The sequence below is a fragment of the Ovis canadensis genome, chromosome 1, assembly GCF_042477335.2.
Source record: "Ovis canadensis isolate MfBH-ARS-UI-01 breed Bighorn chromosome 1, ARS-UI_OviCan_v2, whole genome shotgun sequence".
Taxonomy (NCBI): domain Eukaryota; kingdom Metazoa; phylum Chordata; class Mammalia; order Artiodactyla; family Bovidae; genus Ovis; species Ovis canadensis.
This window is the reverse complement of record NC_091245.1, coordinates 245,268,397-245,296,334: the sequence shown is the minus strand read 5'-3', so window position 1 is coordinate 245,296,334 and position 27,938 is coordinate 245,268,397. Positions and strand designations below refer to the sequence as shown.

The 27,938-nt window shown below is 39.7% G+C and overlaps 1 protein-coding gene across 1 annotated transcript in view; it reads right to left on the bottom strand.

Annotated features, from left to right (window-relative positions):
- PLSCR4 (phospholipid scramblase 4) overlaps positions 1–27,685 on the bottom strand; it is a 112,107-nt gene extending 84,422 nt beyond the window's left edge. The window contains exon 1 of the mRNA XM_069563099.1: positions 27,663–27,685. The gene's annotated coding sequence lies outside the window, so the exon portion shown is untranslated. The remainder of the gene's footprint in view (positions 1–27,662) is intronic.
- Between the last annotated feature and the right edge of the window lie 253 nt (positions 27,686–27,938).

Here is a 27,938-nt window from a genome sequence, read left to right as displayed (position 1 = left end):
GGGTCTATTTACTCTGTTCCCATCTCTGTGCTCTCTTTGGCACATACAGTATATCTTCATATGTTATAAATCACATTATGGCTATAATCTTTGCTTTATCATTCATAAGTATAAAAGAAGTGAAGTGAAGTCGCTCAGTCATGTCTGACTCTTTGTGACCCCATGGACTGTAGCTTACAAGGCTTCTCTGTCCATGGGATTTTCCAGGCAAGAATACTGGAGTGGGTTACCATTTCCTTCTCCAGGGAATCTTCCCGACCCAGGGATCGAACCTGGGTCTCCCACATTGGAGGCAGGCACTTTAACCTCTGAGCCACCAGGGAAGCCCATAAAAGAATTAAGGGAAAATTTTCATTTTCTTTTACCTTAAAATAGCCTACTGCCATGTTAATTTTAAGCATATTTTTAACTTGATATAAAATTGTAGGGCAACAGTTTTTCTTTCACTATTGAGTTTTGGAAATGCTTTATATATTCTAGATAGTTGTATATTTTGGGATTTCTAATTAGCACATTTTTTCTCCCAGTCTTTCTTTTCACAGGGTCTTTTGCAGAGCAAAAATGTTTAGTTTTGATGAAGTCCATTTTATCAATTTTTCCTTCCATGGATTGGAATATTATTGCCAAGTGTAAGAATTATTTGCCTAGTCCTAGATCTGAAAATTTTTCTCCTATTCTTTAATAAAATTTTAATAGTTTTAAGCTTTATATTTCAATATCTGATATATTTTGAGTAATTTTTTATGTGAAGTATGAAATTTAGGTTGAGGTTTATATTTTTGCCTGTGGATTTCCAACTGCTCCAGCACCATCTATTGAAAAAGTTCTCCTTTCTCCAATGAATTATTTTTCCACATTTGTAAAATATCAGTTCAACAAATTTGTGTGAATCTACTTTTGGACTCTGTATTCTATTCCACTGATCTATATGACCAGACCTCCACCAATAGCATGTGGTCCTCATTACTGTAGCTCTCTATTAGGCCTTAATGTTCAGTATGAGGATTCCTACCTCTTTGTTCTTTTTCATGATTATTTTAACTGTTCTAGGGATAGTTGTATGTTTATATTTTGTAGTAAACAGTTCAACAGATATTTCTACAGCAAAGATGAGTTTATTTGAGATTAGCAGAGAATTGTAGTTTGGGTCTGCGTCTGTGGCCAGTGTTTGCATGTCAAGGGAAGGAGAATGCTTTTCAGAGGGAAAAGGGAAGTTGGGAGGGCTGTAATAAACACAGTGTGTTTAGTCACTCAGTCATTTCTGACTCTTTGCAGCACTGTGGACTGTAGCCTGTCAGGATCCTCTGTCCATGGGATTTTCCAGGCTGGGATACTAGAAAGGGTTGCTATTTCCTTGTCCAGGGGACCCTCCCGACCCAGGGATTGAACCAGCATCTCCCGTGTCTCCTGAATTGGCAGGCAGATTCTTTACCACTGTGCCACCTGGGAAGCCTCAGTAAATAGAGTCCATGGCTTTTCATTGGATGAGTCCTTCTTCCTGGGGAAGAAGGAGGAGAATTTCCCTCCAGTAAGACTCTGCTATTTTCACAGGGAATGAGAGCCTCCCCTTCTGATCTCCTAATCCTATTTAGTTGAAAGTTTCTGTTTATTAATTTTTTTGCTATATTAACTTTAGAATAAGCTTATCTATATTTATACAAGTTTTTCCTTTTTCTTTAACTCAATAGAAATTACATTAAACCTATAAACCAATTTGGAGAGAACTGTCTTTATTATGCTTAATCTTCAAATACATGATGAAAACAGTGAATCTTTCCATTTGTTTACATCTTTGATTTCTTTCAGCAGAATTTTGTAACTCAGCATATAGATCCTGTACCTGTTTGTTTAGGTTATGAATAAAGTAGGAGAAATCATTCTACTTAAAACTAAGGCCTGTTAAAGACTACCTAAGTCTTTCATTTTTTTTTTTATGTTAACAATAAATAATATTACATTTCTAATTTTGATTTTCTACATGCTCATTGCTATTGATTTATATGTCTTGATCTGTATCATGTGACCTTACTGAACTCATTAATTATAGTTTTATTTATTTAATATATAGATTTCTTGTGATTTTCCATGTAGATATACCTGTCAGTTTTTTGTACTTGTGAACTTATATCCTTCATCAAACTTGGGAAGTTTTCAGCCATTACTTTTTGAAAACTCTTTCAGCCCCTGTCTGTCTACTCTGATGACACAAAGGTCAGATTATTTGTTATTATGGTCTTTGCAGCTTTGTTTATTTTCTTTTCAGTCTAGTTTCCTGTTTTGTTCAGGTTAGATCAATTATATAGAGTTCACTGATTCTATCCTCTGTCATCTCCACTCTATCATTGGGTCTGTCTGTTCTGTGCTGTGCTAAGTTGCTTCAGTCATGTCTGACACTTTGGGACCCCATGGACTGTAGCCCTCCAAGGCGTCTCTGTCCATGGGATTGAAAGAGTTAAAGCTTAGGCAGGCATTCCAAGGCCTTTTAAGGAGGAGGTGAACATTCTCCCTCATGCTTTCCTTAAGCCCTGTGCAACAATGTATCTTGCCCCCGAGAACTGGCCTTTCTTTAAGTCTGAAAGGAATGATCACACAGCACAATGTCTTGCTCATGGAAATACTTTTCTTAGGTTCTATGTTTATGATTATAATTGTAACAAATCTTGCCTGGGAATCTGTTTCTCAAGACTTGTACCCCTGATTACACAGCAACAGTAGATCTCGCCCAGAGAGGTTGCCCAGAACACATTCTCCCTGACTAATCTTATGCCAAAGTTATCTCAGGATGTATGCCTTGGGAAAGGGTCTGGTGGAACTCTTACAACCTTGAGGTATTCTTTTCATCTATTCTCAGCAGCTAGTTGAGAAGTATATAAGGCCCCTGCTTAAACTAGTGAGGCAGGTACCCTTTCTATCCCCTTCCGATGTCTATATCAGAAACTTTCTCTGTCCTGTCGCTTTAAATAAAATTTTGCACACAAATCTCTGAGTGACTGAGACCTTGTCTTTGGTCCTAGAATTAAATCTTCTTCGGAGACCGTGAATCTGGAGGCACTGTTCACCATTCACTGTAAGCTATCAGGATTCTCCAGGCAAGAATACTGGAGAGGGTTGCCATTTCCTACTCCAGGGAGGCTGTCTAGCAAGTCTAGAAAGTTTAAAAAAAATGTTACTGTATTTTTCAGATCTATAATTTCTTTTGTTCCTTTAAGTAACTTATATTTCTGTGCTGAAATTTTCCATGTTTCCGTCTCAGATAATTTCTAATAGCTTGTGAAATCATTTTTATAATGATTAAGATCTTTGTCAGATCACCCCAATACCTGACTCATCTTTGTATTGGTATCCGTTAATTTATTTTTATTTATTTTTATTTTTACTTTATTTTACTTTACAATACGGTATTGGTTTTGCCATACATTGACATAAATCCACCACGGGTGTACATGCGTTCCCAAACATGAACCCCCCTCCCACCTCCCTCCCCATAACATCTCTCTGGGTCATCCCCGTGCACCAGCCCCAAGCATACTGTATCCTGCATCAGACATAGACTGGCAATTTGACTCTTACATGATAGTATACATGTTTCAATATTCTTATTCAAGTTAATTTTCAATCCTCTGTATAATGGGTGATCTTTTAAATTGTATCGCAGGCATCTGGACTATATTTTAAGGATGCCCCCTGTCCTTTTAAAATTTTGTCTTAGCTTGCAATCCTCTATTTATCTTTGGCCTAATTCTATGGTCTGTGGTTCCCATAACTAGTTTTCAAAGCTGTCTTCTGCTTCTCTTAGCTAGTGACATGAGGCTGCCACTGGTCTCAGCTAATGCAGTTTGAGGGAGCTGAAGGAGCTTCCCCAGGCTTAGTGACTTTGCACCTCTAGGGAAGGGATTCTAAGTGTGGGGGACAAAGAACATCTCCTAGACTTGCATGATGCCATCTGCCCGTGCTGCCAGCAGAATGCTTATTTCCGGGCTGTGGAGAAGAGTCATGTACCTTGTGGACTAGGAAATTGTGGTGGGATTCCCCCAGCTAATGTCCCCTACTACACGGTGTCTTTAGGAAAATGAGTTCAGTCTCAGCTCTGGCAGGGAGAAGAGCAGTTCCTCTGATTATTTAAAGCCTGTAAGGCTTCCAATCTATCCCTTTGTTGGTTCAGCCAATTTTGCCTAGTGATGTAGGCAGGACTCCTGATCAGCCAAGGAGAGGAGTTAGCCTATCTCTGACAGCTCGCAGAGCTTGCAGTTGTTGTGCAAGGCTGTCCAAGAGCCAGAGTGTGTGATCAGTGCTCAGGGTGAATCTAGGTTTTGAAGGGCCAAAGTAGATAGGATTTTACAAGCCTTCTTTGAAGAAAAAAACAAAACAAAAAAAATAGTACTTAGGTATGAAAGTGAGTATTGTATTAGATATATTAAAGAAATCATGTTTAACAAATCTAAAATTAAAAAAAAACTGGTCATGCCACAGACACCTTAAATTCAGAAAAATAAAATATTTTTATTAATTGAAAAAACTCACAAGTCAAATTGCAATCATTTATGAGACATCAGGCATCCCTGCTGGCTCAGACAGTAAAGAAACTGCCTGTAATGTGGGAGACTGGGTTCGATCCCTGAGTTAGGGAGATCCCCTGGAGGAGGAAAAGGTAACCCACTCCAGTGTTCTTGCCTGGAAAATATCATGGACAGAGGAGCCTGGCAGGCTACAGTCCATGGAGTTGCAAAGAGTTAGATGTGACTGAGCAACAAATATTTTGAGTGAGACAGCACTATAGAAAATGGTAAAGCAGGCTCAACTGATTTCAATTTGACCTGTCTGATTGTATAACTTTTCTGTTGCTGTGTAATTAACTACCATAAACTTAGTAGCTTACAACAACATACATTTATTATCTCAAAATTTTTGTCAGGTGTCTGGGCACAGTTCACCTAGGTCGTCTGTTCAGGGTCTTACAAGGTGTCAATTAAGGTGTTCTCTAGGCTGAATTACCATCTGGAGGCTTGAGTGGATGAATCTGATCCCAAGCTCTTTCAGTTTGTCGACACAGTTCACTTCTTTGCCACTGTATAACCGAAAAGTCTGTCTGGCTGTCAGCTGAAGGCTATCTGCAATTTCTTGCCACCTGGACCTCTGCCTGGGGTTACTAAAAAATTGGTAGCTTACTTCCTCAAGTCATCAATAGAGAAAAAATATCTCCCTAATCAGCTAACAGTGACATCTCATAACCTTTGCCATATTACTAACTGAATCAAGGAAGAGATATCCCATCTCATTTTCATATTTTATTATTTTAGAAGCAAGTCATAGACCCTGCCTACATTCAAGCTGTGATAAGTGCTGTCATAAATGGATGTGATTTCAATGTGCAGGAAATTATTCAGTAGGAAAAAGTTTTAAGGGTAGAAATCAAGATGATGGAGTAGAAGGATTTGGAACTCACCTCTCTTTACAAACACATCAAAAATATATTTATACATGGAACAATTCTCACACAAAAGCAACTGTGAACTGGTATAAGACCTCTTATTCAACCAACGCTGCAAGAAAGATCCTCATGTAGCTGGGCAGGATAAAAAAAAAAAAAGACTTTGGGATGGGATTGGAGCTCCTGAGAGGGAGCTGTGAAAGAGGAAAGGTGCCCTTGCCTTGAGAATCCCCTTTAGTGACTGGGAAGTCCATTAGGACAGATGGAGAGCCCAAGGGTCCTGGAATGTGCTTGCCTAACTATCCGGGCAGAGACAGACAGGAGCCGTTGGCTTCCACTTCCCTGCCCTTTCCAGCCCAAAATGTGCTTGGGGCTGCGAGTATGTGAAGTGCCCAGACACTGAAACTAGGGCTTCAGCTGATGGACCCTTGGAAAGGACTCCATCTAGGCTGCATAGAGACAGCCTGAATGGTGTGGAGTGTAGTCTGGGCTGACAGTTAGTGCATTCAGGATGGGGTGTGGTATGCTGTATACACCCCAAAATGAGCATATACACGGGTGTGAGTCAGCCATGAGAGCCCCATTTCCCCCTTGCCATGGTGGGGTGTGGCTTAAGAGGCTGCAAGCTTTGTGGTCTTGAGGACTGGGCAGAATGATTATCAGTTCTCTGACAGCAGGGGTCATCCAGGGGCAGGTTCCACAGCAGCAGACTTAGTCAGCCTACACATCAGGTGGTGGAAGGCGTCACAGAATTGCATGTCCCTGGAGCACAGCCTCTAGGGAGGAGTATGGAGTGGTTCCTTTCCCAGCAGAGCACTCCACTCCCACCTATATTATACTGCAGCTTAGAGCTGGATCTGGGCCAGACATGTCCTAGGAGAGGCTTACCAGAGAGGCAAGCCAGGTAATGGTCGTCAGTACAACCATTTTGATTCCTACAGCCACAACACGCCTGCCCTCTGTGTCAGACTAACACAGGTCTGGGATGAACACCATGGAGAAGGGGACGTGATCTTGGGCTGTTTCTGGGCAAAACTAAGGACAGCAGCACAGGTGACACATAGGCTCACTCTGACCACACAGGCCTCTCTTGCTTTGGCATCTCACCTCCTTAGCGACACAGCACACACTTAACAGGAATAGAGCTTTACTGAACCCAATCTTCAGGACTTCTACTCCAACAACTGGGGAACAGGCCTGCCCCTGACAGGGCTAATGTAGCCACAAGGCAAAGAGGAAACCCCACCCAACATCCGGTGCAGGCTCTGGTCACCACCATACCAATCACACCCCCTAGCAAGGGGATAATGGCCAGCACACTCTGACGAAAAGTGTGCCAGGCATCACACCAGAAACAGCCCAGGCACCAAAAATACTGGACTCACACAGTCTACACACAAACTCTCCCACATAAAAACAGCCCTCAAGAACACAGTATATGATTGTTTCTCCCAATACATACAGGCAGAGAAACCAGTAAAATGAAAAAGAAGAGGAACTACTCCCAGTTAAAAGAACTAGAGAAATCCCCTAAAAGAACAAATAGTGAAACAGACCTCTCCTATCTACTAGATCCTGTTCAAAAAGGAGGTAATAAAAATACTAAAGGAATTAAGAAAGATTATCAATAGAAACATAGATCACTGTGACAAGGAACTAAAATCTTTAGAGAGGAACCCATCAAAATTAGACAACTCAGTTGCCAAAATAAAAACTAAGCTAAAAGCAATGAGTAGCAAACTAAATAATGCAGAGGGATACATAAGGGATGTGGAAAATAGAATAATGGAAATCACCCAATCAGACATCCATCACCCAGGTAGAAAGTCAAAACATTCTCTGACATAAATTGAAGCATACTTTCTTAGGTCAGTCTCCCCAAAGCAAAATAAACAAATGGGACCTAATCAAACTTCAAAGCTTTTGCACTGCAAAGGAAACCATACACAAAACAAAAAGACAATCTATGGGATGGGAAAAAATATTTGCAAATGTAACAGAGGGGTTAATATGCAAAATATACACACAGCTCCTAAAACTAAATAACAACAAAAAACCCAACTCAATCAAAAAATGGGTGGATGACCTAAATAGACATTTCTCCAAAAAAGACCTACAGTAGGCCAAAAGGCACATGAAAAGATGCCCAGCATCACTAATTAGTAGAGAAATGCAAATCAAAACTACAATGAGGTATCATCTCACATAGGTCAGAATGACTATCATCAAAAAGTCTACAAATAATAAAAGTTGGAGAAAGTGTATAGAAAAGGGAATATTCTTATATTGCTGGTAGAAATATAAACTGGCGCAGCTAGTATGGAGAACAGTATGAAGTTTCCGTAAAAAACTAAAAATAGAGCTACTATATGGTCAAGCAGTCCCATTCCTGTGCACACACCTGGAAAAGATGAAAACTCTAATTCAAAAAGACACATGCACCCCAGTGTTCATAGCAACACAATTCATAATAACCAGCACATGGAACCAACATAAGTGTCCATAAACAGATAAGTGGATAAAGAAGATGTGGTATGCATGTACAATAAAATAACACTTGGTCACAGAAAAAAATTAAATACGGCAGCTACTTGTAGCAAAACACAGATGGACCTAGAGATTATCAAACTGAGTGAAGTCAGTCAGACTAAGAGACACATATTGTGTATCATTTATATGTGAAATCTAAGAAATAAGATAAATGAATTGATTTACAAAACAGAAACAGACTCACAGACATAGAAAACAAATGTATTTTTACCAAAGAGGAAAGGAAGATTGGAGAGAGGAATAATTTAGAAGTATGGGATTAACAGAACCCACAACTATATATAAAATAGCTGAGGAACAAGGACTTACTGGAAGACAAGGCACAATATCCAATATTTTGTTGTAATCTATATTGGAAAATAATCTTAAATATATGTATATAAATAAATACATAAAACTCAATCACTTTCTTATACATGTTAAACTAATACAATGTAGTAAATCAAGTATATTTCATTTAAAAGGCAATTAGTCAGTAAAGGGCTCTTCCCTGGTGGCTCAGATGGTAAAGTGTCTGCCAACAATGTTAGAGACCTGGGTTTGATCCCTGGGTTGGGAAGATCTCCTGGAGAAGGAAATGGCAACCCACTCCAGTACTCTTGCCTGGAAAATCCTATGGACAGAGGAGCCTGGTAGGCTACCGTCCATGGGGTCACAAAGTGTCAGACATGACTGAGTGACTTCACTCACTCTTCACTAGTCAGTAAAATTAATTATATAATTATGTAATTTTAATGGTATGATAAGATTATAAAAGCTGATGCCGTGAAAGTGCTGCACTCAATATGGCAGCAAATTTGGAAAACTCAGTGATGGCCACAGGACTGGAAAAGGTCAGTTTTCATTCCAATCCCAAAGAAAGGAAATACCAAAGAATGCTCAAACTACCACACAATTGCACTCATCTCACACGCTAGTAAAGTAATGCTCAAAATTCTCCAACCCAGGCTTCAGCAGTACGTGAACTGTGAACTTCCAGATGTTCAGGCTGGTTTTAGAAAAGGCAGAGGAACCAGAGATCAAATTGCCAACATCTGCTGGATCATCAAAAAAGCAAGAGAGTTCCAGAAAAACATCTATTTCTGCTTTATTGACTATGTCAAAGCCTTTGACCGTGTGGATCACAATAAACTGTGGAAAATTCCTCAGGAGATGGGAATACCAGGCCACCTGCCCTGCTTCTTGAGAAACCTGTAGGCAGGTCAGGAAGGAACAGGTAGAACTGGACATGGAACAACAGACTGGTTCCAAATCGGGACAGGAGTAAGTCAAGTATATCATCACCCTGCTTATATAACTTATATGCACAGTACATCATGAGAAACGCTGGGCTGGAAGAAGCACAAGCTGGAATCAAGATTGCCAGGTGAAATATCAATAACCTCAGATATGTAGATGACACCACCCTTATGGCAGAAAGTGAAGAGGAACTAAAAAGCGTCTTGATGAGAGTGAAAGAGGAGAGTGAAAAAGTTGGCTTAAAGCTCAACATTCAGAAAACGAAGATCATGGCATCTGGTCCGATCACTTTATGGGAAATAGATGCGGAAACAGTGGAAACAGTGTCAGACTTTATTTTTCTGGGCTCCCAAATCCCTCAGATGTTGACTGCAGCCATGAAATTAAAAGACACTTGCTCCTTGGAAGGAAAGTTATGACCAACCTAGATAGTATATTCAAAAGCAGAGACATTACTTTGCCGACTAAGGTCTGTCTAGTCAAGGCTATGGTTTTTCCAGTGGTCATGTATGGATGTGAGCGTTGGACTGTGAAGAAAGCTGAGTGCCGAAGAATTGATGCTTTTGACTGGTGTTGGAGAAGACTCCTGAGAGTCCCTTAGACTGCAAGGAGATCCAACCAGTCCATTTTAAAGGAGATCAGCCCTGGGTGTTCTTTGGAAGGACTGAGGCTAAAGCTGAAACTCCAGTACTTTGGCCACCTCATGTGAAGAGTTGACTCATTAGAAAAGACTCTGATGCTGGGAGGGACTGGGGGCAGGAGGAAAAGGGGACGACAGAGGATAAGATGGCTGGATGGCATCACTGACTCAATGGATGTGAGTTTGAGTGAACTCCGGGAGTTGGTGATGGACAGGGAGGCCTCGTGTGCTGTGATTCATGGGGTTGCAAAGAGTCGGACACAACTGAGCACCTGAACTGAACTGATTGTAAAACTAATCTGGAGGACGTGTGGCTTATTAATATAAATACACACATTAATAATTATAGTTGTTATTTGAATTGACTTTTAAAAATAAAAAATATGTTACATATATACACCAGTATTGTAGGAGAATATCTATTTCCTCAGTATAGAAAATGCTAGATTAGGTATATCTAATATTTAGAATTAGTAAAATTTTACTTCTTCATTATTTTTCTAAGAAATTTATCTCCTACTTAGAGTACTTAGTATCATCTGAAAGCCATAAAAATACTTAGAGTTGAGAATGAAGGGTGTAGTAATAATATAAATAAAATAATGGTAAAATATGTTTATAACAACAATCCAAAAAGAGGGAATTCTTACCCTTACTAATCAAGGCTTACAGAGACTTCATTAAGGATTTTGTCTAAAAAGATAGAGCTAGAAAATCAAACCCTGGTGATATTTGGATTTCTGAAGCAAAAATGACATACTTTTACATATTTTTTATATCTGATAATATGAGTGAATTTCATTATCTAGCATTTACTCATAATTCCCTAAGGATGGATCTGAAATGCTATTAGAAGAGCAGTTTGGACAATAATCCCCAAAACATCAACTCCCACATAACTCTGAGGCATGGATATGAACTTTTCATTATCTCAATGGAAAAAAACTAGATCAGTTCCAGACACGAAGGCCTGTGACCTGTACAATAAAGTAGGACAGTGTTAAAACCAACAAAGAAGCAAAAATGAATCAACCCATTAGTTAAACTGGCTTCACAGATCTGTTTCTTTGTTTTGTTTTGTTTTGTTTTTAAAGCCAGTGACCCTGTGGACTCAGTGTTAGAAGCCTGGTATCTCAACTAACCTGGATACTAACTACCTGGTCATTTGGCAGAATTCCAAGTTTTGTTCTACAATTTGACCAAATGAGAAGCTCTACATTATTATCTATCCTGAGACACTGTATCAATTAACAAAGAGTGCTGAGTCAGTCTTCTTTTAAGGAAGTGATTGCTTAAATAACACACAGCCACATTTTCAATAAGATAAAAAACTGTAATAAAATAATTACTGGTACAGTTTTGGATTTCTATTGCTCCCAGTTTTTTACTCTTCAAATCCTATTTCCTTCTGACATTCTTAAAGAGTGCATCATAAAAATACCACAAACGATAAAACTGAGAGTCAGTCACCAGATGTGAGTTTACAACAGAGGGAATAACAAAGGAATCTGTTCTGCTTTTACTTTATGTCCTACATGTTGTCCTGCTTTATACTTTATGCACAGCTTTGAAAAACTTATCTACAAAAAACAAGCTTCACTATTGTTTTGATTGGCCTTCTTCTTCTTTAAATTATTTACTATTATTATGCAACTGATACTAAAAATTTGATATCACATGGCTTAAAATACTTCACAATTACACTTAGATCTCTTTAAAGTAAATGGCTTACACTTAAATATTAAAAGTTATTACACTTAAATTTTAAAAATTATTACACTTTATTTACTATTATTGTACAACTGATAATAAATTTTGATATCACATAGCTTAAAATACTTCACAATTACACTTAGATCTCTTTAAAGTAAATGGCAAACACACATACACAGAAGCAAGAACAGATTTGTTTGCTTATTTTTTAGCAGAGCTTTCCCTGGAAGTTAGTGACATAAAGAATCATCTTGCCCTAAATGATAGTAATCATATGGATTACTTGTTAGACAAGAGAAGAATAACTAGTTGTTCTGAAAAAACAAAAATGCTTAGCAAGAAAAATTCTATGGCTATGAAATAAAAAACATATTCCTTTGGAGTACTTGGCATTAGAAATGTTTCATGAATGTTAAACTTTCTAAGTATTTATATTTATATGATTTTATTTGGTAAGATTTTATCTTTTCAACTATAGAGTAAATGATATACAGAGTAACAGATAATAGATTCAAGGTACTAGATATGATAGAGTGCCTGAAGAACTATGGATGGAGGTTTGTGAAATTGTACAAGAAGCAGTGATCAAGAGCATCCCCAAGGGGGGAAAAAATGCAAAAAGGCAAAATAGTTGCCTGAGGAAGCTTTACAAATAGCTGAGGAAAGAAGAGAAGCTGAAGGCAAAGAAGAAAAGGAGATATGCCGATCTGAATGCAGAGTTCCAAAGAATAGCAAGGACATATAAGAAAGTCTTCCTCAGTGATCACTGCAAAGAAATAGAAGAAAACAATAGAATGTGAAAGACTAGAAATCGCTTCAAGAAAATTAGAGATACGAAGGGAACATTTCATGCAAAGATGGGCACAATAAAGGACAGAAATGCTATGGACTAACAGAAGCAGACGGAGAAGGCAATGGCACCCTACTCCAGTACTCATGCCTGGAAAATCCCATGGGTGGAGGAGCCTGGTAGGCTGCAGTCCATGGGGTCGCTAAGAGTCAGACATGACTGAGCGACTTCACTTTCTCTTTTCACCTTCATGCACTGGAGAAGGAAATGGCAACCCACTCCAGTGTTCTTGCCTGGAGAATCCCAGGGATGGGGAGCCTGGTGGGCTGCCATCTATGGGGTCGCACAGAGTTGGACACGACTGAAGCGAGTTAGCAGCAGCAGCAGCAACAGAAGCAAAAGATATTAAGAAGAGGTGGCAAGAATACACAGAAGAACTGTACAAAAAAATCTTCATGATCCAGATAACCATGATGGTGTGATCGCTCACCTACAGCCAGACATCCTGGAATGTGAAGTCAAGTGGGCCTTAGAAAGCATCACTATGAACAAAGCTAGTGGAGGTGATGGAATTCCAGTTGAGCTATTTCAAATCCTAAAAGATGCTGCTGTAAAAGTACTGCACTCAGTATGCCAGCAAATTTGGAAAACTCAGCAGTGGCCACAGGACTGGAAAAGGTCAGTATTCATTCCAATCTCTAAGAAAGGCAAAGCCAAAGAATGCTCAAATTACTGCACAATTGCACTCATCTCACACGCTAGCAAAGTAATGCTCAAAATTCTTCAAGCCAGGCTTCAACAGTACGTGAGCCATGAACTTCCAGATGTTCAAACTGAATTTAGAAAAGGTAGAGGAAGTAGAGATCAAATTGCTAACATCCATTGGATTATCAAAAAAAACAAGAGTTCCAGAAAAACATCTACTTCTGCTTTACTGACTATGCCAAAGTCTTTGACTGTGTGGATCACAACAAACTGTGGAAAATTCTGAAAGAGATGGGAACACCAGACCACCTGACTTGTCTCCTGAAAAATCTGCATGCAGGTAAAGAAGCAACAGTTAGAACTGGACATGGAAGAACAGACTGGTTCCAAATCAGGAAAGGAGTAAGTTAAGGCTGTATATTGTCACCCTGATTATTTAACTTATATGCAGAGTACATTATGAGAAATGCTGGACTGGATGAAGCACAAGCTGGAATCAAGATTGCCAGGAAAAATATCAATAACTTCCGATATGCAGATGACACCACCTTATGGCAGAAAGCGAACAAGAATTAACAAGCCTCTTGAAAGTGAAAGAAGAGAGTGAAAAAGTTGACATAATACTCAACATTCTGAAAACTAAGATCATGGCATCTGGTCCCATCACTTCATGGCAAATAGATAGGGAAACAATAGAAACACTGACAGACTTTATTTCTTGGGCTCCAAAATCACTGCTTTTGAACTGTGGTGTTGGAGAAGACTCTTGAGAGTCCCTTGGACAGCAAGGAGATCATACCACTCAATCCTGAAGGAAATCAGTCCTGAATATTCATTGGAAGGACTGATAGTGAAGCTGAAACTCCAATACTTTGGCCACCTGATGTGAAGAACAGATTCATTGGAAAAGACCCTGATGCTGGGAAAGATTGAAGACAGGAGGAGAAGGGGACGACAGAGGATGAAATGGTTGGATAGCATCACAGACTTAATGGATGTGAGTGAGCAGACTCCAGGGTTTGGTGTTGGACAGGGAGGCCTGGCGTGCTGCAGTCCATGGGATTGCAAAGAGTGGGACATGACTGAGCAATCTAACTGAACTGATACAGAGTAATGCTTTCATATATCTTAGCAATGCAGAAGCAGCTGTTGTCCCAGCCCTTCTGTTTGGAGGCCCCAGGAGTAGAGTTCTCTCTGTAATACCAAGTGTCCCGCCTCATGCTCCCCGAGACATGGAAGAGCTGGTGGTAGAGCCCACACATAGTTCTAAAGCCCCTTCCCTCTTGTGGAGTCCGTGTGGGGGCAGCTGCTTCATCTTCATGCTGCAAACAGAGAAGGGACCATGGAAGGTTGTATATTTAAGACGATTAGAAGATATATTTTATGCTCCATCTCCCAGGGCTTCAGAGTTCCAATCCTGGCCACACATGTTGGCTAAGTGGTGTTCCTCAGGACTTGGGATCATATTGGGAAGCATCGATAAGTTAATCTTGTGATTAGGATACTGCGTAACATTGCATGAGAGAAATTAACCTTGAATACAATACAACTGGGCTTCCCAGGTGGTACAGTGGTAAAGAAGCTGCCTGCAATGCAGGAGACATGGGTTCAGTCCCTGGGTCAGGAAGATCCCCAGGAGCAGGCAGTGGCAATCCCCTCCAGTATTCTTGCCTGGGAAATCCCATGGACAGAGGAGCCTGGTGGGCTACAATCCATGGGATCCCAAGAGTTGGACGCAACTTAGCGACTAAACAACTACTATATATATATATACATACATACACAGATAGAGAATGAGAATAACTCACTAAATTTTCAAAATTCTTTCCCTAACAAATGTTCAGTTTTGTTCACTAAGACAATAGGTCTCAAGTGTCATCCCCAGGCTAGCAGGATTACACCAGAAGTACTTAGAAATGCAAAACCTCAGTTGCTGTTTAGTCCCTCAGTCGTGTCCAACTTTTTGCAACCCCATGGACTGTTGCCCACCAGGCTCCTGTGTCCATGGGATTTCCCAGGCAAAAATACTGTGCTGGGTGGCCAGTTCCTTCTTCAGTGGATCTTCCTTTCCCAGGGATTGAACCTGTGTCGCTTACCTTGCAGGTAGATTCTTTACCCACTGATCCATTAGGGAGGCTCTACCCTAAACCTACTGAATAGCTACCACCTTTGTAGTGTTTACTGTGGCTGTGAAGAAGGCATTGTCTTAAGCACTTTATATATAAGAACCCATTTAATCCTCAATTTGGGCTTCCCAGTTGGCTCAGTGGGTAAAGAATCCACCTGCATGCAGCAGACATAGGAGACTTGGGTTTGATCCCTGGGTCAGAAAGATCCTCTGGAGGAGAGCATGGCAACCCACCCCAGTATTCTTGCCTTGAGGATCCCATGGACAGAGGAGATTGGCGAACTACAGTCCGACAGAGTGTCAGACACAACTGAAGCTGCTAAGCACGCAATCCCCAAATCAACTCATGTAGGTAGGTAGTATAATTTTCCCCAGTTTACAGATGGGAAAACTAGGGCATAGAGAGGTTAATATGATTTGCCCGAAGCATGGATCTAAGGGGAAAGTGAAGTACAGAGGAACAAATAGTAGAAATGGGATGCTAACTCTAACTGGATATTTATTTCCATAGTCCTTATTTTAATCATAAAGAAATACTGCTGCTTATGATAAATTGTTTTAAGTACTAATGTTTATTAATAACCCATTTATTGTTTAAAAGTAGTGCATAGGTATGTAAATACTATTTGAAGATGGGTGCAAATGGAGTCTTTTTGTCTTAGTCAGGCCAGTCCACATGTTAGGATCATGTCAGCACTCTTTTGCTTGTTTATATTTTACTTTGAGGGACATTAAAGTGGCCTGCTTCCCTGATGGCTCCCACGGTAAAGCATCTGCCTGCAATGCGGGAGACCTGGGTTCGATTCCTGAGTCGGGAAGATCCCCTGGAGAAGGAAATGGCAATCCACTCCAGCTCTCTTGCCTGGAAAATCCCATGGACAGAGGAGCCTGATAGGCTACAGTCCATGGGGTTGCAAAGAGTCGGACATGACTGAGCGACTTCACTTTCACTTAAAGTGGCCTGCACCATCAGTTCTCCCACTTTCCTTCACTCTCTGATGTCTTACACTTGCAGCAGAAAAGTTCTAGATTAGGATAACTTAAATCTCTGAATCATAACTGAATCATAAAAACAGAAGGTCACACACACTGAGTCAACTCCCAGACTCGAGTCAGTTTATAGATTGAAAAGTCCCTGAATAAAGAGGAGGTCAGGTCCCCTGGAGGAAGGACCCAGAGACATTACTAAAAATTTACACTACTAATATTTCCCAAAGCCATCCCTATGGGACCTATGGCCTTTTACTAGGGTAACTGTGCATTGAAGATAGGAAATAATGAGTCCCTGAGCCCATCCTGTTGCTATTTCCCCAGTTTAGAGTGCATAACTGGAAGAAATACTCAGTAGTTGACAGAATGCCCTCACTGGTTCCTTGACATGTGGAGTGAAGGCAATTATGGTGGAAAAGACCAAGGAGAAGCCAACTAGGGCCACTTTTACCCAGCAAAATAGTAAACCAAAATCAATACTGTAATACCCAGAGACAGAGTAGAGATTAGATGCCAGGAGCTGGCACGAGGAGTCCCGCCTGTGGCAAAGGTCATGAGGTTAAGGAGTCCGACAGGAGTCGGGCCTTAAGGGAGCCTCGCTGAATTCTCTCGAACATCTACCCACAAAACCAGAGTCTGCCTGCCACACTGCATTATGCTTTTCGCTTACACTTCTGACATTAACAGGGGGCTGTCCCCCACCACCTTCCTCTAAAAGGAATTAACTTAGCTCCAGTCAATAAGTCTCCTGGGTGTAAAAAGATTGTCTCAGCTTAAACCCCTCTGATAGCTTTCTAACTTACCTGACCAGTCTGTCCGAATTTTTACAACTACGCATGTGAATTGTTTACGACCCCAACCATCTTAAAGATATAGAGCCTTTTCTAAAAAGCTAAAAATTATATTGGTGATGGGTTTCACTGTTGAGTCAATGACTGCTGCCAGACCTCCATAGTCTTCATCTTTTAGGCACCTGGAGGATATTAATCAATGTAATTGGGATACAGAAAAAGGAATATAGTAGTTTTGATATTAGCAACACTAGACCTTTGAGTTAGTGAACTTTCTCTTTGTTATAAATCTCTGTACTCCTCTTTCCTTGTTATAAATTGTTATGTCCTTGCTATATAAGAATGTAACCTTAAATACTGCTTTCTGAGAGTGGCACCAGACTTAAGTAAGTACAACACTTTTAAGGCAAATAAGTTTTCTGGTTGATGGACCCATATCAGAAAAGGGCCATAAAATGCTAATAGGCCTCCTGGCCAGAAGATGATGTAAATCACCTAAGACTTGTGTGTATAGCTAGGTATGCAGAGAGAAAGCCTGGTCTTGATAAGAGTCAGGGCTGCTGATGCTGCATAACTTTGTATTATCCATTGATCTCTATGTACAACCAAAAGTATAAAAAGCTTTTCTGGACAATAAAGGATGGGCCAGTTCCTGGAAAGATTGGTTCCCCCGTGTCTTCTTTTCTTTTTTACTCTATTTTCTGGCTGATTCCCATCTGGGGCATAGAGGCTAGCCGTGCCTACTTATTTGCCTGGGCTTCTAAGACCCACACAAGAGGGAGCCCAAGGTGGGGCACCCTCTGCTATTCAAGTGGGAGTCTGTGGCCCTACGTAGACGGTTCAAGTCCCTTGTCTCGGGGCTTTATTGGCTTTCTATGTAAACCAAGGAATACAGCCTCTTTCCTCTAAATTTCCTACTACACTGTTCTTTCCTAATCTCTTTATATTTCTAATTAAATAGTCCTTTCCCAGACGGTGACTCTGTCCACACTTCGAATTCCCTGGATCCACCGGGGCTGGACCCCAGCAATTAGTGCCATTATCAAGGACTTGAAAGATGCAAACGTGGTGATTCCCACCACATCCCCATGCAACTTGTCTACGTGACCTGTGCAGAAGACGGAAGTATCTTAGAGAATGACAGTGGATTATTGTAGATGATCAGGTGGCGATTCCAACTGCAGTTGCTGTATCAGACATGGTTTCATTGCTTTGAGCAAATTAACACATCCCTTTGTACCTGGTATGCAGCTATTGATATGGCAAATGCCTTCTTCTCCATCCCTGTCTCCAAGGTTCACCAGAAGTTGTTTGCTTTCAGCTGGCAAGACCAATAATAAACCTTCACTGTCTTACCTCACAGGGATGTAAACTCTGTAGTCCCATGTCATAGTTTACTTCACAGAGATCTTGATAACCTTTCTCTTCCTCAAGATACCACACTGGTCTGTTGTATTGGTGACTTTATGCTGACTGGACCTAGTGAGCAAGAAATAGCAACTACTCTAGGCTTATTGGTAAGATATTTTCATAACAGAGAGTAGAAAACAAATCCAGCAAATATTCAGGGGCCTTCCACCTCAGTGAAATTTCTAGCAGTTTGGTGGTGTAGGGCATGTTGAAATATCCCTTCTAACATGAAGGATAATTTGGTGCATCTGGCCCCTTCTACAATTGAAAAGAAAAAAAAAAAAAAACAAAACAAAACACAGGCACAGTGCCTCCTTGCAGCCTTTGGAGTTTGGAGGCAGCATTTTCTCATTTGAGTGTTACTGCAGCTCACTTGCCAGTGTCCTGAATGGCTGATAGTTTTAAGCCAGAACCAGAGAAAGCTCTGCAACAGATCTGGTCTGCTGTGCAAGCTGCTTGGTCATGTTACCCAGCAGATCCAATGGTGTTTGAAGTGTCTATGACATACAGAGATGCTGCCTGGAGTCTTTAGCAGAGCCTTATGGTTTTGGACTGAGGCTGAAGCTGAAACTCCAACATTTTGGCCACCTGATGCAAACAGCTGACTCATTGGCAATGACCCTGATGCTGGGAAAAATTGAAGGCAGGAGGAGAAGGGGACGACAGAGGATGAAATGGTTGGATGGCATCACTGATACAATGGGCATGAACTTGGGCAAACTTCAAGAGAGTGAAGTACAAGGAGGCCTGTTGAGCTGCAGTCCATGGGGCTGCAGAGTCGGACATGACTTGGTGACTGAATGATATCAACTGGGTTTTGGAACAAAATCCTGACATCCTCTGAAGAAAAATACTTTCTTTTGAGAAATCACTCTTGGTCAGCTATGGGTCTTAGCAGAGAAAAAAATTATTAAGCATTGACCACCAAGTACCATGGGACCTAAGCTATTGGTCATGAACTGTCTGTTATCTGATCCAGCAAGCCATAAGACTGGGTGTCCATTGAAGTACTCTATCATCAAATGGAAGTGGTATATATATGATTGGGCCTGAGTAGGCCAAGAAGGCACAGATTACATGAAGAAATAGCCCCAATGTCTGTGGTCCCCACTCCTGCCACACTGACTTCTTGTTCACTCTCAGAATACCCCTGCCATCAATTCACAGAGGAGAAAAACACTCAGGCTTGATTTACAGATGGTTCTGCAGGATACACAGGCACCAGCTGTTGACAGCTGCAACACTACAGCCCCTTTCTGGGACAGCCCCGAAGGACAGTGGCCAAGAAAATCCTCCCAGTTAGCAGACCCTTGGGCAAGATACCTGGTTGTTCACTTTGGAAGGATAAAAGGCCAGATGTGTGATAATGTTGCATGGGCTATATGATTCATCAATATTAATCAATGATTCATCAATGGCTACATGACCATTTGGTTGGATGATCAGAACTTTGGAATGAACATGGTTGGAAAACCAATGACAAGGAAATATGAGGAAGAGCTATTTGGGCAGACTTCTTTGGGCAAAAACATGAAGTTATCTGTGTCCTGTGTGAATGCTCCTCAAAGGGTGACCTCAATAGAGGAGAGTTTTAATAATCAAGCAAATAGGATGAACCATTCTGTTCTACCAGCCAATCCCTTTCCCCTGCCACACATCATTGCCCCTTGGATTCATGGTGGCAGGGAGAGTGGTCAGCACAGGTTCAGCACCATGAACTTCTCACCAAGCATGGTGAGACCCTGCAATATAAGAGACCCAGGTTCAATCCTTGGGTCGGGAAAGATCCCCTAGAGAAGGAAATGGCAACCCACTCCAGTATTCTTGCCTAGAGAATTCCATGGACTGAGGAGACTGGTTGGCTAAAGTCCATGGGGCCAAAGAATCAGACACAACTGACCAACACACACACACACACACACGGCTGAGGCTGAGCACCCACTCTGCCAGCAGCAGAGCTCAACCCTGAGTCCTCAGTATGGCATCACTCCATGAGTTAATAAGCTAGCTACCACATGGCAGGTTGACCTCTTTGGGCTCTTAGCTCATGGAGGGGCAGCATTTTGTTTTTACTGGAATAGATGCTAACTGATATGGATTTGCTTTCCTTGCATGCAATGTTTCTTCCAAAACTACCATTTGTGTTCTTTTTTTCCACCACATCATGGTATTTCACAGATGTTGCTTCTGATTGAGGAACACACATTACAGCAAAAGAAGTGTGGCAATGGGTTTCTGTTCATGGAATTCACTGGTGTTGCCATGTTCTTCATCATCTGGAAGCAGCTGGGTTGAAATAATGGTTAAACAGCTTTTTGAATATTTGGCTACAGCACCAAGTGCCAATGCCTTACAAAGCTGGGGTAAGGTTCTCTAGGAGGCTGTATTTGCTCTGACTCAGAATCCAAAATACAGTGCTTTTCTTCTGTAGCCAGTATTCACGAATACAGGAATCAAGGGGAGGAAATGGGAGCAGAACCACTATTACCCATAGTGAATCCATTAGCACAATTTATGTTTCCTCTTCCTGTGACCTCATGCTCTGCTGGCCTAGAAGCCTTAGTACCAGGATGAGGAAGGCCTACACTAGGAGGAAAAGCAATGAACTGCATTAAACTGAAAGTTAAGAACCACCACCCTGGCACTTTGAGCCTTTGAATCAACAGGTAAACAAGGGTGTAACTGTCCTGAATGAAGTGACTAATCCTGATTACCAAGGGGAAACTGGATTCTACTCAACAATGAAGGTAAAGAAGAGTATTCTGGAATACAGGAAGTCTCTTAGGGCATATCTTGATATTACCATGCCCTGCATTAATGTCAATGGAAAACTACAACAACCCAATCCAGACAGGACTACTAGTGTGCTATGCTCTTTAGGGGTGAAGGTTTGGGTAAGTCCACCAAGTAAAAAATCAAACCATCTGAAGTGTTGTCTGCAGGCAAAGGTAATGGATAAAGGAAGAAGGCAATTATAAATGCCAGCTATGACCATGTGATCTGTTACAGAACTGGGAATTAGAGTGTTCCTTATTTTGTATATGTTGTGTGTATACCAGATGCCTTTGTTTTCCTCTCCTATTCCTTTATCATATCACATAAGATGTACTGACTTATTATCATGGTACTTATATATTAATTTTATATCATAGTATTTAAGTTACCAGGTATCAGAAGGGTATATGTCACTCAAGGACTTTATCTTCTGGGGAAGGGGTGATTGTGTTTTCAGTTGTAGAAGTATAGTCCTATCAGGTTAGGTGTAATTAACTTTTATTGTCTATATTCAAAGGTGGAGTATGGCTTAAGGAGGTATGTATAGGTGCCAAGTTGACACAGAGTAGACTCGTGATAGTTAGTTTTATGTGTCAACATGACTGGGCTATGGGTTGCTCAAATATGTAGTTAGGCTTCCTGGGTGTGTCTGTGAGGGTGTTTCTGGATGGCATTAATATTTTAATCAGTAGACTGAGCAAAACAGATTGCCCTTCAAAACAGTGTAGCTGATTATCATCTGATCAGCTGGATGCCCACAAAAATTGGCATTAGGGAGAATTTACTCTCTCTCTGTCTGAGCTGTAATATCAGTTTTCTCCTACCTTGGACTTGGACTAGAATACCATTAGCTCACCTGTGTCTCTAGGTTGCCAATGGAAGATTGTGAGACTTAGTCTCCAAAAGCAAATGAGCCAATTTCATATATTAATATATATTCTCTTGGTTCTCTGGAGAAACTTGACTAATATAGATAGCTTCTGAGATTTTCCATCAGCCATGATGTGTTGTTCGTCACAGTTTCTCCCTTTTATTACTGTCTGGTATTCCATTGTGAGACTATGTGGATGGATATTTTGGGATCTTTGCATTTGGTGCTATGAAAATAGCTGCTAGAAACATTATTGTGCATGACCTTTGCTAAACATTCGTACTTACTTGAGTATATACCTTTAAAAATTAAAATCATAAAGTATATGTCTAGTTTTATTAGATACTTCCAAATGATTTTCTAAAATGGTAAACCAATTTATGAGAGTTCTGGTTGTTCTCCACTCTCACTTTGGTTTTGTCAGTCTTTTTAATTTTAAACATTCAGGGCAGGCAAACTTTGAAGTGAGTAAATGTATATCTTTGATACCTCTGCCTGTGTCCAATTGAGAAACTTCCCTCTGTTTTCATTTTCCTTATCCCTAGGGCCTTTCACTCAACTAATTTATCCTAGCTTCTACAAAGATATTAGTTGATAAAAATGAAATACAAAACTGGAAGCCAGCAAGCATTATCAACCTACAGATATGTTTTAAAAATGTAGTCAGTTGCCCACATTTATATATTAAGTGATTTCACATAACATTTTGAATTGCAAGCTTTTTTGAAGAAAAGGGGAAAAAAACCCCAAACCAGAACATCTGTGAGTTAGCATTAGTGTTACTTACAAACTATTTTCTTTCCTTCCAGGTATATAATAAGATTGTATTTTTTTACTCATTTAAAGTTGGTTTATCTATCTTGGGTTGACCAGTGCATTGTGACTGTAGGTGAGGTACTTCACTTCTGAGGACTATGGTTTTTTGACTCTGCCTGAGACAAGGAGAGTAAATGGCAATCTGCATCCTTCTACAGATCTATTGCACTAAGTCCCCTACATACAAAGTTCAGTTCCAAGAGCATATTCATAAGTTCAATTTGCTTGTTAAGTAAAAGTTAGCCAAAGTACCAAATGACAAAATCAGCTACATAGCACTATACTGTAATAGGTTTATAATACTTTTCATACAAATAACACATAAAAAACACAAAAACAAAGAAAACATTTTAATCTTACAGTACAGTACCTCAAAAAGTACAGTAGTCAGTACAACATTTGGGGTATAGAGGCTGCCATCATGTGAACAGGCAAGAAGAGTTACTAACTGGAGGAGGGAGAAGAGGTGGGAGATGGCAGAGTTGGATGATTAGCAACAGGAGATGGAGGGCAAGCTACAATTTCACTCATACTTGATGTTGAGAGCTCAGGTTCTGTTTCCCTCCAAGAACCAGATGCACGTTCGCATCTTTGAAAGTTCATAACATGAAGGTTTGCATGTAGGGTACTTATTGTGTTCCCAAAGAACACAGCCATGTACTCTCAACAGCTCTGTCAGGATAAAGATAACATGTTTCTCACTCCTGTTTTCTCAATTGATTATAAAGTGACCTCTTGAAAAATGAAAAAAATATGAACACATTCTCTCTTAGAATGTTGTAAATCTATGAGTGAAGAAAATGGCACAGTCTCTCCCTGATATCCATTTCCAGGCAGGTGCTATAGCCATATCACAAACAAACGGCATGGATTACATGTAGACAGAAATACACAAAGACAAACAGAACAGAAAGAAATATACAAACAGAGAAAACATTAAAAAAATGCAAATGTTAAAACTAATGAAAAAATAAAAATAAACTCATGGAAATATTGTAGCAGTACCCAGAATAATTTCCATAGCTGACTGAGTCTGCTAGACCGCTGAATGAAATATTCTCCCACCCCAGGCATGTCTTCTGTCAGGCTGGCAGGAAGGCTGGATTATATCTGGGCAGACTGTATCTGACTGCCCATTAAATATACTTCCCTTCTGCTAATCAAGGTAGTGATTTGATTCTGTCTGTGCTCATCTGATATTGTGCCACCAATAATTAAATTACCTCAGTGCAAGTAAATCTGTCAAATGCTAAATATCCTTTTACCAAAAAAACTAAAAGCAGTTATATTAATAAAAAAATTAAACTCAGATGTGAATGATAGCCATGAAAGTAAAGATACATTTATTGACATTTAAAATAAAATAAACCTCTATGTAATCTATGACGTAGACACTTTTAAAGTGTTTATTTCTGCAACAGATTAATTCGGTTCTTCCACCATAGTTAGAGGACTGCTGTGAGATGAGTCTGGATGACTGAAATGGGCCTTGTTTGCACGAGTTTAAAATAGTTTAGAATTAATTTAGAATAATTAATAATTAAAATGTCACTGTTATGAAAATACCTTGAAATGTTTTAAATCAAATTTCTGGTGTGACTGCCAGAATACTGGACAAAAAAGGGGGATGTGTAATCACAGTTCTGGTTCTAGTACTAATTTCTGGCACTAATTTGGATACATGAACTAGGCCTTTCCAGCTTTCTCACTTGTACATTAGAATGTAGAGCAGATAGTTCTTCCTGTTTCTTCTAACTCTAAAATCCTTTGTTTCTATTTATTAAAATGTACTGATTAGACCTGGCATAATTCTGGTTAAGAAAATGAGTATATTTTAGTAAAGAAAGCTATGAGCTAGTGCTGCCCCCTTTTGTAGGCTTGTTTTATTCAGTTTTATGGTGGAGAGGGTAGAAACAGCTGTGAGGAGCAATTAAAATTAATTTTAAAAACTAGATAAATATTTTGTCATTTTAATTATTCTCAGTGGCATCCCTCATCTGCCTATCCTTGCATAAGCAAGAGTCTAAAATTTGTTTATTTTCTAACTCTGTTTTGCTTGTTTTTAGCAAAAAAAAAAAAAAAAAGAGAGTAAATAATGTTCAATGACTGTTAGTGAAAATAACTGAGCAAACATGCTCTTGAAATTTTCAGAAGAAACATGGTTTCATCAATTTTTCCAAGATAAATTTTTCTGTATCCTGGATCATAAGACAGTTGCTCCTATATTAACTAAATGATGTTTTACATAATAAACAATGGTGGAAACAAACATTTTCAGACAATTGGAAATTCTGTACGAATGCCATCTGACAAAACATTGCATATGTTATCTTAAACAGAAAACAAAGGACAATCTTTTTTAGTCACTGCAAACAATAATTCACAAGGAGAAAATTATTTTAATTGTTATGTTGATGTCTGAGCACTCTGCCTATGTTCTTGGCACTAACAAACCATGTCATTTCCAATTCTGGAATGTTCAAAGTAGATAATGTGAAAAATCTAAACTAAGTACAGTTGACTCCTGAACAATGTGGGCAGTGGGAATCAGAAATCCACATATAACTTTAGAGTTCTGCATCTGTGGATTCAACCAAGTGTGGATCATGTGGCATTGTGCTACATATTTACTGAAAAAAATTGCATACAAGTGGACCTGCAGTTCAAACCCTTGTTCTAGGGAAAACTGCATAATTAAAACCTATTTCCATACAAAGCCAAACTCCTAGGAAATTTACAGAAATCTGTGTAGCTGAAAGTAAGGAAAAATCTGAAAGTTCTATGTATTACACAGGCATTTTCTTTGGCTTCTAAGAGTTGCCAATTTCTGATTTGATTTCACCAATTGTGGCAAGGCAGTGGGCCTGAGCATTAAATGTATTGTATTAAAGACCCTCCCAATAACATGGGAACCCTCTAAGGGACACAATCCAGTATAAAAGAGAAACCAGGGGAAAAAAAACTGGCAAATGAGGATTAATAAAAAGCTTGACTGCACTAGCCTGTGCTGGAGGTAGGGAGAAAACTGTCCATTGAGAATTCATAATCAAGATTTGTACTTGTTTAGGGTTTCACATTTAAAACATATACAGGACCTGGGCAGCACCAAATTGACAGAATAACATAAAAAGTGGTCTTCAGTTGGTTGCACCACTGGGACACCAGAGGAAGGAAAAACACCCTCAGACAAGACCTCCTTGGAGCCTCATGGGCTTCCCAGTTATAATCCTAAAATTTAAAAAATACATGAGGCAACATGCCACCATTTATCCTGTTTCTCTTCCTCTGTGTTAACACAGAAAGAAACCAGAGATCACACAGAGATGAAAGAGGCACACGGCACAGTGGTTTAAGGTATAGTCTCTGCAGTTACCTTCGATAGTGGCTTTCGGACACCTATGTAACTAGATGGCTTTGCACAAGATAACTAACCATAGTTTTCCCATCTCTAAAATGGGAATCATCATAGTAACTTATCTAACATATAAGAAGTCAATGAGTTACTACACAGAAAGTAGTTAGAACCAGAAGCATGCATATAATACAAAAACACTTAAAAGGAATAGCTGCCCCTATCATCGTTAGCATCACAGTTAGCATCTTTGCTGTTATAAGTAATTGGTTACATTATCCACCTAGTTCATGATTAGGATTTTTTTCCTCAAAATCTACCCAGATGCATATAAGTCTGGGCTGCATTTAATTTTAAGGTAAACCTAGAAATTATATATAACAAAGTTATTTGATTTCACATGGCTGGTCCTTTGTTGATATCAGCAGTAGAACTAAGAACCATGGGAAAATCTAATAGGCAACTATTCAGCTATTTAATTATATGTGTCTAAAACTTAATTTTAGATTTTATTTTTTAAACTCACATATATAGGTTTCCAATGTAAATCATTTGCCTTATAATGTGTTATGTTACTGTACATATGTTTTGATTTCTTAGAATCCAAGAACTGTTACATGGATAGATGCTCTAAGATACACACTTGGTTGGGTAAACAGAATATAGCTTTGATCTCAAGAGTGGATGTACCACGGTCATTGCAGCCCTAGACCTCTCCCTGCCCCACCACACATTCCAGGGGCATTGACCACCAGCCTACTGTAGGGGACTGGGAAAACAGAGTTAAGAGAGCAGGCAGCCTCATCAAGTTTTCTGTTGGAACTTTGAACTTATGAGCTCACTAAGCTTTTATATCAGCTAAATTCTGCCTGTTCCGCAACCCTCTCTTCCAGGACTTTTCAAGTCACTCCCTTTATTTCCAATTCCCTTCATTACAATCCCATTTGAAGGAAGAGATTCCTCAGTACTCCCATCTGCCTACTATGAACCCCTGAAAAATTTTAGATTTATCTCTAAAAAATAGAATTGACACTTGTCTCATGACATGGTCTGGAAAAGATTAATTTGCATTCATTTTATATTAGAAACTCTTGGGAAACTTCATACTTAGTTATATATTTAATTCGCTTATATTTGCTGAGGGATATACTACTGTTTTATTTTTGATTCCCCTTAAATAGCCAGCCATGTCTTACAAATAATGGGACTTTTATTCATTCAGCATTCACTGAACATTTCAGATGTACTAGAGACTGTTCCTGGCTTCAGTGTAGGTTAATGAATAACTCAGATTTTACTGACTGACCTTTTCAACTGAATCATGTCACAAGTCATGTACCTACTGAGTGTGGCAGAGACAGGAGGTGTCCTAGTTCTCACATTTATTCCCTTCCCAGCACTCTGTACCATTATTCCCCATCAGAAAGAATAACACTTTCACGAACTCAAAAGTGACAGACTTACAATGAGGAAGCAAACTCCAAAAACCATGGCTTTCATCATCGCATCCAGGTCTAATGGGAAGTGAATTTCAAAGTGGTCAGCATCGCTCACTGCTGATAACACATCATTCCACTTCCGAGTAATACCGCCCATGCTACATATGCCATCAAGTAATCTTACCTAGAAAGACAAGAATGAAACTTTGTGGTGATTAAAAAGTGTTAAAATACATGTTTTAATTTTCTAATTAGAAACAATTTATATTGAGAGAGCATAAAAACAGTTCAGGAAAAGGAT